The following is a 13,948-nucleotide window of genomic DNA, read 5'->3' on the forward strand; positions in this document are numbered from 1 at the left end:
GCATCTGCTGCCTCAGGGACGACTCTAGAGGCCCATCATCAGCCACTGACTGAGCATGTTCCTGGTCCCCAGCAGTCCTCTGACACCGGCAACCTGGGCACTCTCTGCCTTCACCTGCACCTCAAGCGAGTGTGAAGTGCCCTCACCGCTGTGCACCGAGATACTATCCGATGATCTAATGCCCACCGTGGTCCTGGTATCTGTACTGGTGCCTTCCTGGCTGAGAGGGTGTGACGCAGGTGCGTTTCTATGGTCGCTGTCCTCTGTGGTCAGTGGCGGGCCTTCAGGCTCCTCAGCCCAACGGGCTTCTGGTGAGCCTGAAAGGAAGGACAAGGACGTCATCAGATGAAATCATTACACTGTTATTGTACATGTCTGGCACCTTGATCAGGGTGTCCTCATCTTTCCACTATCAATGCGGATTCCTTGTTCAAGGCTCACATCAATATAGGGGCAACAGTGGAATGGTTGTTATAGCAGACATTCTGACCTCAGTGCATTGCACTCTAACCTCACCGCGGCCGGTTGCCATTGCAGCCTGGTCAACCCCACCTGAGGAATACCTCGCAGGGCTCAGCTGATTCATGACCCTGGAGCTGCAAAACATTAATTCCAAGCAGCCAGGGCTCACCCCCTTGCCCAGATGCTGCCTCATTGACATTTGTCACTCACACTCAAAGGACTCTGAGGTCTGGGAGGAGGGGTGGGGTGGTGGGGGGAAGCACGGGTGGGTAGTTGCTATGCTAAGTGTCCCATGCCAACATGGTACTCACCCTTCAGGATCGCAGGAGATATCATTGAAGCGCTTACAGCACTGCATCCATGTGCGCCTCACCATATCATGGGAGCTCACCCGGGATGCCACCCCCTTCCAGGCATTTTTGGTGACGTGGGAGGGGCCTCCTCCTCCCGTCCCTGGTGACAAGGATATCCCGGCGTGCTGCCGCCTCCTCCAGGAGGGCAGCTAGACACGCGTCGGAAAAGCGCGGGGCCGGCTTCCCTGCCGACCTGCCCTCCCGCCTGCCATGTTCAGCACTGAGGTGCTCCATACCGAGTTCCTCCGAGTCACTGGCAGCCTTCGCATGGCTGCAGCGGCCGCTTTTGAATCGGCCGCCAGGTAGCCATTGGACCTGGCGGACATTGAACTCCCTCTCCCGCCCGCCCCTTCTCGCTGATGCTGCTGTCACGTATTACGCTAGGCGGGCCTTAATTGGCTCACCCGTATAAAATGGCAGTGTGAAGCCGATCGTGGGCATCGCCTGACCCCGCCCACTCCCGCCGAGCCCGCCCGACGAATGTAAATTCCTGGCCCTAGTGGTGTAAACATGTCTCCAGGTGACATCACAAAGGAGCTAGCAGCCAATCACAAAGCAACCAGGAAATATGTAACAATGCAGACCAAGCAACTCCCACTCGATGTATTAAATGGTCAAATGCACCGGTATTGCTCTGTGTTTGCAATCAATCTGTGCACGAACGTACATTGTACATTTAGTTCTGACTTCAACCCTGCCTCCATGTATTGAGTCTCCAGGCAGGAAGCACAGAGACTAAAATTACAACTTAGAAATGTGAGGTCCCAATATCCAATGTCCCCCAATATCCTCTCGCTCTTATACACCAGAAAGCTGCCCCTCTTTTTATATCAGGCAGATTGTCTCCTTCCTACTCTGGCAGTGAGAAAGAGTTTGAGAGAATAGTTTTTGTGATGAGTAAGAAATATTACAATCTTATTTCCTACTCACAGTTGCTGGCTCCATCTCGCACAGTATCTGCCTCTGTGTCGCTAGGGTGTAAACCTGTCACAGAGTGACATCACAAAGAGGCCAGCAGCCAATCACATAGCAACCAGGAACTACAGGCAGAATTTAGCCCTTGAAGGGCGGGCTCGGCAGGAGCGTTCAGGAAACCGACCGCTGTATGCGATCAGGGCCGGACTGCAATTTCATGCTGGTGGGCCAATGAAGGTCCGCCCAACGTGAAACTCGAGCAACAGCGCTCAGCGCTCAGCGTTGCTTGTGCGGGCGCTGGCGGCGGAGGGGGGCAATGCGAGGGTGAGCTTTGCACATGCACACAAGTGTGCACTTCCAAATCTAACTGAGGCACAGAGCTGCCTCAGGGAGATGAACATTTTTCCAAATATAAAATAAAGATTTCACATGAGCAAGGGCATGTTATAAATGAAATGTAAAGTTTTTTATTTTATTTTTATTTGCTGTCGGAAACCTTATCCCGCCCATGGATGAGGTTTCCTAAAAAGCGCAAAGGCCGCTTGACCATTTCGCCTGCCTGCCACCCGTAAGGTTGGATGGGTAGCGAAAAATTTATTTTAATTATATTGTTGATGGCCTTAATAGGCCTTTTAATTGTTGGCGGATGCACTGCTAACCCAGGTGCGTGCTTGCCGACTGAAACATCACGTGATTGAGCATTGACGTCGGGACGCTTGCCCGACATCAACGCACATTATTTTATGCTTGATCGGGTCAGGTGTACGCCCGCCTGCCAAGGTAAAAATTTTGCCCTATGTCACAAAGCAGCACAAGTCCCTCCCTCTCGATGTATTAAATGGTCAAATGACCAGGCTCTGCTCCTTTTTTGTCATCTTACTGGGCATGAACTGCAGTTATATAATCCATTTTATCTTCAGCCCTGTTCCAAAGTGCTGAGTCTCCAGAAAGGGAGCACAGACTTCCAAAATTACGACTTAGAAATTTTCCTTTCAATCTTCCAAACGTGAGGTTCCACTATTCAGTGTTCCCCATATTTACCTCTCTACATACCAAATGTCTTCCCCCTCTGTATGTCCGCAGCAATAATTGGAGAGTGCTTCCTGGGCAATAAAGGTTAGAGCTCTCTCTAAGCACTCCCACATTGTGCACAGCATGGGTTAGAAACTGAATAATTCTCCTGCTACATTGTCCCAACAAACACTCCCAGTGGTGATACAGCACAGTTAGGTACAGTGTAACACGTTCCATGATATGTTCATCAAACACAGCCAACTCAGCTACAGCATGTGTTCAATGTAGCTTACAGCTCCCTTGACGCTACCCAATAAAGCATACCAGCTCAGGTACAGCATGGGATGAATACAGAATAAAAATACCTCCACATATTGAGTATCAAACACATTCTGATATAATCACTGGCTCTGTCCCTTTCCTTTTCCCTACTCATATGGACGTGTAGGCAGAAGTAGGCCAGGTGGAGAAGACACTAATAATTCTAATAACTTTATTGAACATTCTTAGTATAAAATGCACATATATTAAAATTATGAATTTGTAATATGAGCAGATCATTTTCAGGACAAGATTAGAACATGTGAACAAATTGTGCCAGTAATCTGCAAGAATAGGCAGGGTGTAATCTAGACATCAAACCACATAATCAAAGACTGAATAGATGTTAGAGAATAATATTAGGGTATCTGAAAAGATCAGATTGTAAAGTACAAACTGTGAAAATAACCATAGACAAATACTACATAATGTGCAGATATTCAGAAGGAAATTATGTAATTTACAAAAGGATGTAATGGGTTAACTTGTTACACAGTAATTAAAAAAAAAAAGATTCTCACATGTTATCATCGCATTAGCAAGATGTTATGAAGACTATGAAAGGCACAACACACAAGGAACTACCATTAGTTCTTTCTCCACAGCTCTGTAAATTAGTCCTTTTCAATATATATCCAATTCTATATTGAAAGTTATGATTGAATCTCCTTCCATCACCCTTTCAAGCTATGCTTTTTAGATGATAATAACCCACTGAGTAAAAAAAAACAGCATCGACCCTTTTGGTCTTTTCCAATTACCTTAAATCCATGTCCTCTGGTTATTATTGATCATCCTGCTGGTGTTATGTTTCTCCCTTTGTACGCTATAAAAACCCCACAAAATGTTGACCACTTCCATTAAACCTGCCTTTCTCTTCTCCAAAGGGAACAATCCCAGTTTCTCTAATCTCTCCAGATGACATCCAGGGTACTGTTCCAGTCAACCTCCTTTGCATCTTGTCCAAAGCATAGGCATCCTTCCTAAAATACTCCTGCTGAAACCTAACCAGTTATTTAGAAAGCTTTAACTTCATTGTCTTTATACTCTAGGTCCCTAATTATAAATCTAAGAAACCTTTTTATGTTTAATAGCCTCCTCAACTTATCCTGCCATCTTCAAAGATTTATGTACATAAACTCCCAGGCCTCTCTGTTCCTGCATCCACTTTAAAATTGTACCATTTTATATTATATTCTATTCACTCTCCTCATTCTATCTATCCAAATGCATCACTTCACACTTTCCAGCAATTACATTTAATCTATCACTTGTCTGCCCCTTTCATCAGACTATCTATGTTGCTCAAAAGCCTGCTAATATCCTCCTCACTGTTTATCACAATTTTTAAGATTTGTATTATTTGCAAAGTTTAAATTATGCCCTGTACACCCAAGTCCAAGTGATTATCTGTATCAGGAAGAGTAGTGCTCCCAATACATGGGAGACACCACTTGACTACTTTCCACCAGTCTGACTATGAGGGCAGAATTTTCTGTCTGTCGGCCAGGCAGAGCAGGACCGGCCATGGGCGGGCGTGGTCCCGATCGGCGCCTGCGATCGGGGCCCTGCCGCCATGTTGCTCAGGTGGGCCAATTAAGGCCCGCCCAGCACATTTCCGACTCACGTGAATAGCAGGAGTGTGCGGGCTGTGACGGCTGTGCACAGGCCGCCATGTCCAATGGCGACCCAGCAGTCTGTTTAAAGGAAGGCCTGGCAGCCTCCTGTAGGCTGCTCAAAATGGCCACTTCCAGGTCACACTGCAGGGGGTCGGCTGAGCAGGGCACACAGGAGGGAAGGGCAAAGGAGCAGGGCAGGCTGCAGGGTTTGCCACAGGAGCAGGGCAGGCTGCAGGGTCTGCTACAGGAGCAGGGCAGGCTGCAGGGTAGGCCAATGTGCCCCTCGCTTTTCTGATGATTGCCATGCTGCCCTCCTCGAGGTGGTGGCAGCACGGCGGGAGGTGTTGGTCCCCCAGGATGGGAGGAGGAGGCCCCCCACATGACCAAACGTGCCTGGGAGGAGGTGGCGGAGGTGGTGAGCTCCCGCGATGTGGTGCGGTGCACCTGGATCTAGTGCCGTAAGCGCTTCAACAATTTGTTGTGCTCTGGAAGGGTGAGTACCATGTTGGCATTTAACCCAGCAGGTAGCCTTAGCCTTTGAGGGCCCCACCCCAAAGTCTTATTGTCGTGACTGCATTGAATTATGTTGGGCATTTCTCGTACTCTGGGTGGGCAAGCAGATAGTGCCCATGCTTACATCAGCCTGAGTGGTTCATGAGGAGATGAATTCTCCCCCGCACCATGTGTTGCTCTTAGTCGCAAATGACTAGTCTGGGGAAAACCTGCAGGAGATGCAGCTCGGCGCATACTCAGAACTCCAACATATATTCTATTCACGGTGATGAGATTGCGGAAGGGGAGTCTCAAGGTCTCGTGGCCAAGAGCCATCTGCTGCCCTTGACACTGCACATAGTTGCACCGCCTTGCTATGGGAGCTCAGACCGTGTGTTTCCTAAAGTGATGGATGCAGAATGTGTCCAAGGTGGCCATTGAGGGGGGAGTTGGGAGCAGGCGTACTATCTTTGTGTGACATATCATCAGTACAGGGAAGAGGAGGCACTGGAGTCCTGATATGGGCGACTGTGGTTGGGGTGTGGCGTGCGCGTGCAGAGTCCATGTGCGATTAGCCGCAATGAACGGTGTTCTCTGTTTTTCAGGAGAAGAATGCTCACAATGCCTGTGACGTTCGCGGACTGGAGGCAGCCAGGCCCAGCTGATGATTTTGAGCCATTTCGAGCAGGAGGCCCTGGAGCTTGAGAGGCGCCATGCGCCCAGGTCCACAGGTGTCAGTGAGGCTGGGGTGGAGCGGCCAGGTATTTGAGGTCAACAGTGAGTTCCGCTATGTCTACCCACCATCCACAACTGCACGCAGAACTATAGCTGTGGCATAAGCAGCGTTTTCTGCACTTGCAACATTACCTCCCTGTTCCTATATTCTATTCCTCGGCTAATAAAGGCAAGCATGGCATTTACCTTCTTAAATGCCTTATGTTCCCCTCCCGCTACCTTAACGGGTCTGTCGACATGCCCAGCAAGACCCCTCTAATCACCCTCACTTTCCACCGTCCTACCATTCCTCGTGTAATCCCATACCTTGTTTCTCCTGCCCAAGTGCATCACCCTCACACTTATCCACATAACATTTCATTTGGCATTCCTTAGGCCATCTGACCAGCCGGTCTGTATCTGCCTGTAATGTAAGTGTATCCTCCTGACTATCTGCCACCCCACCAATATTCATCTCCATAGGCTCTGGAAGGTTGAGCGCATAATGAGCCAGGGAAAAAGGGATGAAGTGTGTCACGGTGTGGACGCTACCTGATCCACTGACCTCGTTGTTAATTTCAGCATCATCAGAGCCTGTCCACCAGGAGCAATTGCAGATGCCCCCTCTCACACCTGAGGGCCCTCAACTATCACCTGTGTCACACCATTCCTGCGGGGCAGGCACCAACACAGATACTAGCTCCTTGGTGGGCATTGCAACATTGGCTAGTGTTCCAGAGAGGGCACTTCACAATCGCTGGAGGAGCTGACAGTGACAGAGAGTGCCGATGGCACCAGCAGCCGGAGGACTGCAGGGGGCCAGGCACATGCTGAGTCAGGGTGTGATGATGTGCCCCTGGAGTCATCCGCGACACAGCAGCTGCAGGAGATGCGTCCAGGTGTGCAGGAACATCTGAGAGTGATACATGAGATGATGCTTCCCTTGGTGTCTGTGGTGGAGGAGTCCACATGGAGCATCAGTGATGCAATGAGCCTCATGTCAGAGCGTCATGCTTCCTCCATGGAGAGAGTGGCAACTCTCATGGAGAGGGGCTTCCAGTAGAACAAGCAGCTTCTCCTGGGGTTACGCTTGGACCTGCAAGCCCTCACAGTGCCAGTGGCCACAGCTGGTCATTGCCAGTGTGGGAGATGGTGTGGGCTTCATGCTTCCCAGCTCGTTGCCCATCCATCCACAGTGAGCAGTGAGGTCCAGGGTGACCTCACGTCGGCGGAGCAGCTGCCTGTCGTATCTGCGGGATCCCCTCACGGCGCTTCAGATGAAGGAAACAGCTGCTCCGCCCTCTCCCAGTGACCGCTTCATCGGGTGAGGCTGCGACGACTGGGGAGATACCAGCTGTGGACCTGGCAGATCCCTCCCAGGCAGGGTCAACACAGGCTCCAAAGGCCAGAGGACGTCCGCCAAGGTCATCAAGGCTAACAGGACAGCAGAGTGAGCAGGCTGTCTCAGAAGCCACTCTGAGCGATGGGGTGGCACCCAGACGTAGCACCCGTAAACTTAAGCATAAGGCACCTTAGGCACACCACGGGTTTGTGGCTGGTGCTTTTGTGTTAGCCCGAGATTAGGGAATTATTATTTGTTTATGGTTGAAAAACATTTTGCTTTCATTTTGTGTGACCTTATGATGGAGAAAATAAAAACCAGATGTGTTACCATGGCTGAGGGTGGCTCCTTTGTTCTGCATTTGTATGTTTTACATACATGTCATGAGTGTTTGAGTGGACACTGAAGTTTATGTCCAAAGCTCTTAGTTGCAGTTGATGAACTGGCAGATTTAGCACTTAACTGCCAAGTATGGATGCGCCAGGTAAGGCTGGTCCTTCTGATCCACTTGTGTTGAGCTAGCTGAAGGTTCATTGGATTAAAGCCTCCCAGGTCTCCCTGCCTCCTTGGTGTAGTCCTGGGTCAGCGTTTAGCCCCTCAGCATTCCCCTGTGCTTCCTCACCCTCAGAATCAGTGCTGGACTCATCGTGTGCAGCTGCATCCACTGCGTCAACATCTTCATCGCCCACTGCGTCCCCCCTTTCCAGTGCAAGATTGTGCAGAGCGCAGCATGCAACCACTATCACCGACACACGATCTGGGGGGTTCTGGAGTGCACCCCCTGAGCGGTCCAGGCATCGGAAGTGGATCTCGAGAAGACCGTTGGTTCTCTCCACCACAGCCCTTGTGGTGCCGTGGCTCCTATTGTACTACTGCTCAGCTTCTGATATTGGATGGTGGAGAGGCATCATGAGCCACCTTCTGAGGGGATAGCCCTTGTCACCCAGCAGCCATCCAGCAAGCTGGGCTGGAGCATTAAAGAGCCCCGGCACCTGGGAGTGTCTGAGGATGTCGGCGTCATGGAAGCTGCCTGGGTACCTTGCACAGACTTGTAGAATCAGCATCCTGTGATCACACACTATCTGCACGTTCATGGAGTGGAAGCCCTTCCTGTTGACAAAGGCACTGGGCTCACCTGCTGGTACCTTGATAGCCACATGTGTACAGTCTATTGCACCCTGGATGCGAGGAAGCCAGCAATGGCCACAAAGCCTCTGGTTCGCTGTGTCTGGCTTGCCTGGTCCCAGCGGAAGTGGATGAACGTCAATGCCCGTCTGAACAGAGCGTCTGTAACCTGCTTGACACAAGTGTGGACAGCTGATTGGAAGACACCGCAAAGATCACCCACTGAGCCCTGGAAGGAGCCAGAGGCATAGAAGTGGAGGGCAACTGTGACCTTCAGAGCCGCTGGCATGGGGTGTCCACCCACACAGTTAGGGGAGATCTCATCTGCCAAATGTAATTGACTGTTTCCCTTGACATTTGGAGCCTCCTTTGGCACTGCAGCTCACTCATATTGAGGTAGCTCCCTGGCAGCAGGATAATGGTGTCTTCTGCGGCCCCTTCCACCTTGGACAACCCCTTGGCCCTGCTCCCGTTGTGCCTGCGCCTGTATTCCCAAAGGTGGCTCCCCTGGAGGCTGATTGTCCACTCCTGGCCTCCTCCTTATTCTAGGCCTCTCTTCCTCTTCAGGGGAGATCCTTCCAGTGGACATGTCAGAACTCATACCCAGGCTAAAAGGAGGCCTCCGGAAAGCTGCAGGTCCAATAAATATTACTGACTGCAGAGTGTTGACCTGATGGTTCAAAGTGCACAGAAAGCTGCTGAAATTCGTTCTGAACTGCTGCAGACCACACAGGCAAGTTTAAAAAACTTTCTGCAATAAATACTCACAGACCAGATTGACAACCCCACTGAGCCCTCTTATCCCGCCCGTGGATGAGTTTGATTGAAATGTTTCTTACCTGCCTGCCTGTTGCGCCCGTGCGGCGACCCAAAGATCGCACGGGCGCCTGAAAATCAGTGTCAATTGATGATTTAACGGCCTTAACTAGCCCGTTAATTAATTGCAGGCATGCGTCGAACTTCATCGTGCACCCTCCCAGCAAAATACCGCAATTGCGCGCGGTGACGTCGGGACACTCGCCTGATGTCACCGTGCGTCATTTTACGCACTGACGTAGAGGGCCCACGCCCCACATGTCACCCAGAAAATTCTGCCCTGACTCTTTAGTCTGGATTTTCGATCTTGAGTCGTGAAAATTCCCGATTCTGCAAACATGACTCGGGGCAAAAGTGCTCCAATTGACTTGATTATCGTTCTGGGGTGGTTCGGGGTGGGGTGGGGGTTGGCGGGTGGGGTGGAGTGGTGCAGAGGTGAGTTTTAATGGGATTTGGGCCAGCTGACCATGGAAACAATGCAGAGGCAGGCTGACTAAAAGACTAGCCTCAGAGCTCTGGCACATTTTCCCAGCTATAAGGGAGGAAACAATAAACAGTTCTCCAGCCCTCACCCCTTCTCACCCTCCACACACTCACCCCATCCATGGCAACCCATGCCACCTCATGGTCCCTCATATCCTCCAGCCGGCCTGTGTCCATCTACCCAACCCCATGGCCCTTTATAGTCCCTATGTCAACTTAGTGCAAACTCGTGCCAATCCATGCCTCCCCCTCAGCAACCATCCTTTGTCTTCATACCCTCCATGCTAACTGATACAGCATCCTCCATAGGCAGACCTCAGGACCCATGATGATATGAAATAAAAAAATGTTCCAAGTGTCTTTTATTCAATTCACTATTTAAAAAATGCTCTCATTGATAAAAACCCATTCATAACATTCACATTTCTTCAACTACTTCATCCCTTACAAAACAAGCATTTGTATTCATAGCTCCACTAGGAATTGCCAATCAAACTGTGAACTGACAGGCACCCCACTGTAATAATGATAGGTTGTGGAATCAGTCATGAAGCACAAATCCAGTAATGAAAGCCCTCAGGCTTTCTCAACAGACACAGTGCAAAGGCAAGTGCTGTTTTTTTTAACTATAAGCTTTTGGTTTAAATTTAAAGACCAGGAGATTTAAATTCCTTGATAGCTTGACAGCTCCAATGAATTTATCCACTTTTTACGCACTTCATATTTACTTTTAACAATTGCAAAGGGCACTTGACCTCCCCCAAATGTGTCCCAGGAACTATCCAAAAAGGTACATTAGCTTTTCAAAGAACTCTGGTACGTTTAGACTTTTTCTTGAAAAGTGGAAAGCCCACAGGTCATGTTTTGGACATCCCACGAATGAAATTTGGATCTGTTTGAAGACAGCTGCACCTTCATATGTGCAGGTGCCTCCATTAACCACAGATATGCAACTACAATCTAACCCCGTTCCCCATCCTGGCAAAATGATGAGTGCCAGGTTTAGGCACAGATCTTAGGGTTCCAGTGCCATTTTGATGAAGCATTCATTGTGAAAAATCAGGCTTTTATTTCTGTTTATTGATAATGTTGTAGCTACACTTGCATACTCCTTTAATCCATGGGTTTTAATTTTGCTAACAAACCCATTATGTGATACTTTTATCAAAAACCTTTTGAAAGTCCAGATACACAACATTGGCTGAACAGCCCTCTTCAATCCTTTCCATTACCTCAGAAAAGAACTTTTTTTTTCAGGTACAATTTTCCCTTAACAAATCCAATCTGGCTCTCAATTATCAATCCATGTCTTTCCAAATGCCCATTAATGTTGTCACAGACTACTGTCTCAAAGATTTCCCCCACCATCAACAGTTGTCTGACTGGCCTGTGGTTAACTGGTTTAGCTGTCTCCCCTTCATTGAACTTAGATATAACATTTGCAACTCTCCAGTCCTCTGGAACCACTCCCATATCCAAGGAAGACTGAAAGATTGTGGGCAGAGCCTGCACTATCTCCACCATTATTTCCTTTAGCAACAGGAATCGTCCAATCCAAACTGAGTGGCTTCTCTATTTTGAATGATTACCTTTGAATTATCTCCTGTTTATCTCCTTTTATCCCATTCTATTTCTCCATGGCCTCCTCCACTCCTGTGATATTTATTGAAGACAGGTAAGCCTCAACAAGATTTCCTTTTGCTCTCTAAACAGCCCCACTCTTCACTTTATTATTTATGCATTTAGAAAATACTTCAGTTCCTTTTTGTGCTTCCTGCTATTCTTTTCTCAAACACTTTGTTTGCCCCTCCTAATTCATTTTTGAATTCTCTACACTTTCTGTCGTCTGCTTGATTTTTTTTTATTGTATTAAAAATCTGACATTTATCTTCAGCCCAATTTTTCTGTTTCATTCTCATCTCTGTTTTACTCTCTGTTCATCCAGGGAACTTTAGCTTTAGATGCCCTCCCTGTGTTCCGATAGAAATATGCCTCATCTGTACCCAAGTTGTTCTGATTAGGCTGAAAATAAACTGATCAAGAAAGTTCTCCTGTGCACATTTCAGGAATTATTCCCCTTTGTTTCCCTTTACTCTGATTTTGTCCCAGTTGATATTAGGATAATTGAAGTCCCTCATTGTCATAATTTTATTGTTTATTTTTTATTTATTTTTCTCTGAAACCTACTTGCACATTTGCTCCTCTAGCTCCTTCTCACTATTTGATGGCCAATAGCATAGACCCAGCAGCCTAACCATTCTCAGCAAATTCCCACTTGAAAGTCTTCATTCTGTTTGTAATTCATTAAGAAGTTCTATTTTTTTTTGCACTGCACTCTGTGCTCTTACAGATATACCTTTTAATATTTGGGTTCGGGACCTCAGCTCAGGGTCAGATAGATTAATGAGGTTGTGGGCAGACTAGCTCAGCCTCAGATTTTAAAATGTTATCCAAAGTATAGTGAAAGATGACAAACATGGATCGCAATAATTCCTCTCTGTTATTTATAGTGATGCTATCGATGCATTGGTGAAGGTATCTTTTGTTTCTCTGCTCGTCTGTTGTAAACACACTATTAAAAATTAATCAGTTCACTGTTTTACCTATGTTGCTTTTAACTCTTGAGTAAATGAGTTCTTGGCCAACCGAACTCTAACTGCATGCCTTACTATGTTCTCATCAATTGTTGCTTGCAATCAATAATGGGGAGAGACTGATGTAAGAATAAACAGTGATGGTTTATTGAGATATAGAGCAGAACACCAGGTCATACGTGCTCACTTAGAAACCTCCAGAACTAGACTTAGAGTTCCTAGTTGCCCGTGCTGTACAGTGATTCATCAGTGGTATCACATGATCAGTATGCTTGCATTCTCTTAAAGGGACATGGTACCTCACTTTACCACAATTGCCAAAATAAATCTCCATTTTTTTTAATGGCGCCTATTTCTGGTGTGACGGTAGTTCACTTGCCCACTGCCTTAACCAGCTGTGCCATCAAGATAATGTCAAACAGGGATTTAATGTTAATGGGCAGAACCCACTTAAAATAACTTTTAGCAAAAAGTCCTTGCTCTGCTGACAGACACAAGACTTCAACCTACTCATGACCAGTAACACAGACCCCAATTCAAATCACAGCAACAGGGAGATTATCACAATTAGGCTAGTAGGCCACAATTGGAAGGATACTTCTAAACTGGAAATTAGATGCACTGCCATGTTGTCCCAATGAGGTATAGGAAAGGTTGAACAAAAATGGGTCCGATTTCTTTTATTGGTCCTAATGGGGGAGATGGGCATTTTCAGAAATGTTATCAATCACCTCTGGCAGGATGTTGCTTCCAGGAAAATGCTGTTCATTTCTGATGGGTTGATACGGGTGGGCGGATGTCTAACCTGCCACTAAACAACCAATCTGATGGATTTCTCATTCAAATTATATATGAACAGTGTTGAAATAGCCAGCAATAAAATTGAGAGACTTAATAACCTTCGAAAACTTGATGCTCTTAAAGTTCAATCAATGCAAAGTAGCAATCAACAAAGTTAATCGAATGCTGAATTATATACCCAGAATAGTAGAATAAAACTGACAGGTGGGCATGACCAAACTTTATAGTTCTACACTCAGACCACATCTTAACTACTATCTCCAGCTATGGTCACTGAAACATAAGGGAGGTATTTAAGCATTGGAGGCAGTGCCATGAAGACCCATGAAAATGATTGTAAGTGTTAGAGATCTTGGTTATGAAGAATAACTGGAGAACTGTGGGTTTGTTCAGCTTTTATTGGGGGTGAATGAGAGATCATCTTACAGAGCTATATCAAACAGAAAATATTATGGAGAAGGCACATCTTTATAAAAAGCTATTAAATTGAGAGAATAGAATGAGGAGACATGGGTTAAAACTAGGAAATACCAATGTTAGGACTGATATTAGGAAGTTCTTCTTCACATACAACATGATCAATACATTGCTTCCGGATGAAAGTCCTGGAATTACTTAGAAAGCAATTTAATGCTACAATGGGGACTTTGGGACCTTTCAGGATAGCTGAGCAATAATAGGCCAAAGATCTTGTGGCACAAGCAGTTGCATCCCTGCCTCTGACCCAAAAACTCTGAGCTCAAGTTCCACCACCAGATTTGATGATCAAGGAAGGTGTATTCATAACACAGCCAAACAAATTGAATATCAGCGTGCAAATTCTTCCAACATATGCCAATGGTAGGCAGTAAGAGCAGATGCAATTTCTGGTCAGCCATGGAAAGAGTGTTGGAGCCT

Source organism: Cetorhinus maximus, chromosome 7 (assembly GCF_964194155.1).
Source record: "Cetorhinus maximus chromosome 7, sCetMax3.hap1.1, whole genome shotgun sequence".
In the NCBI taxonomy this organism is placed as follows: Eukaryota; Metazoa; Chordata; class Chondrichthyes; order Lamniformes; family Cetorhinidae; genus Cetorhinus; species Cetorhinus maximus.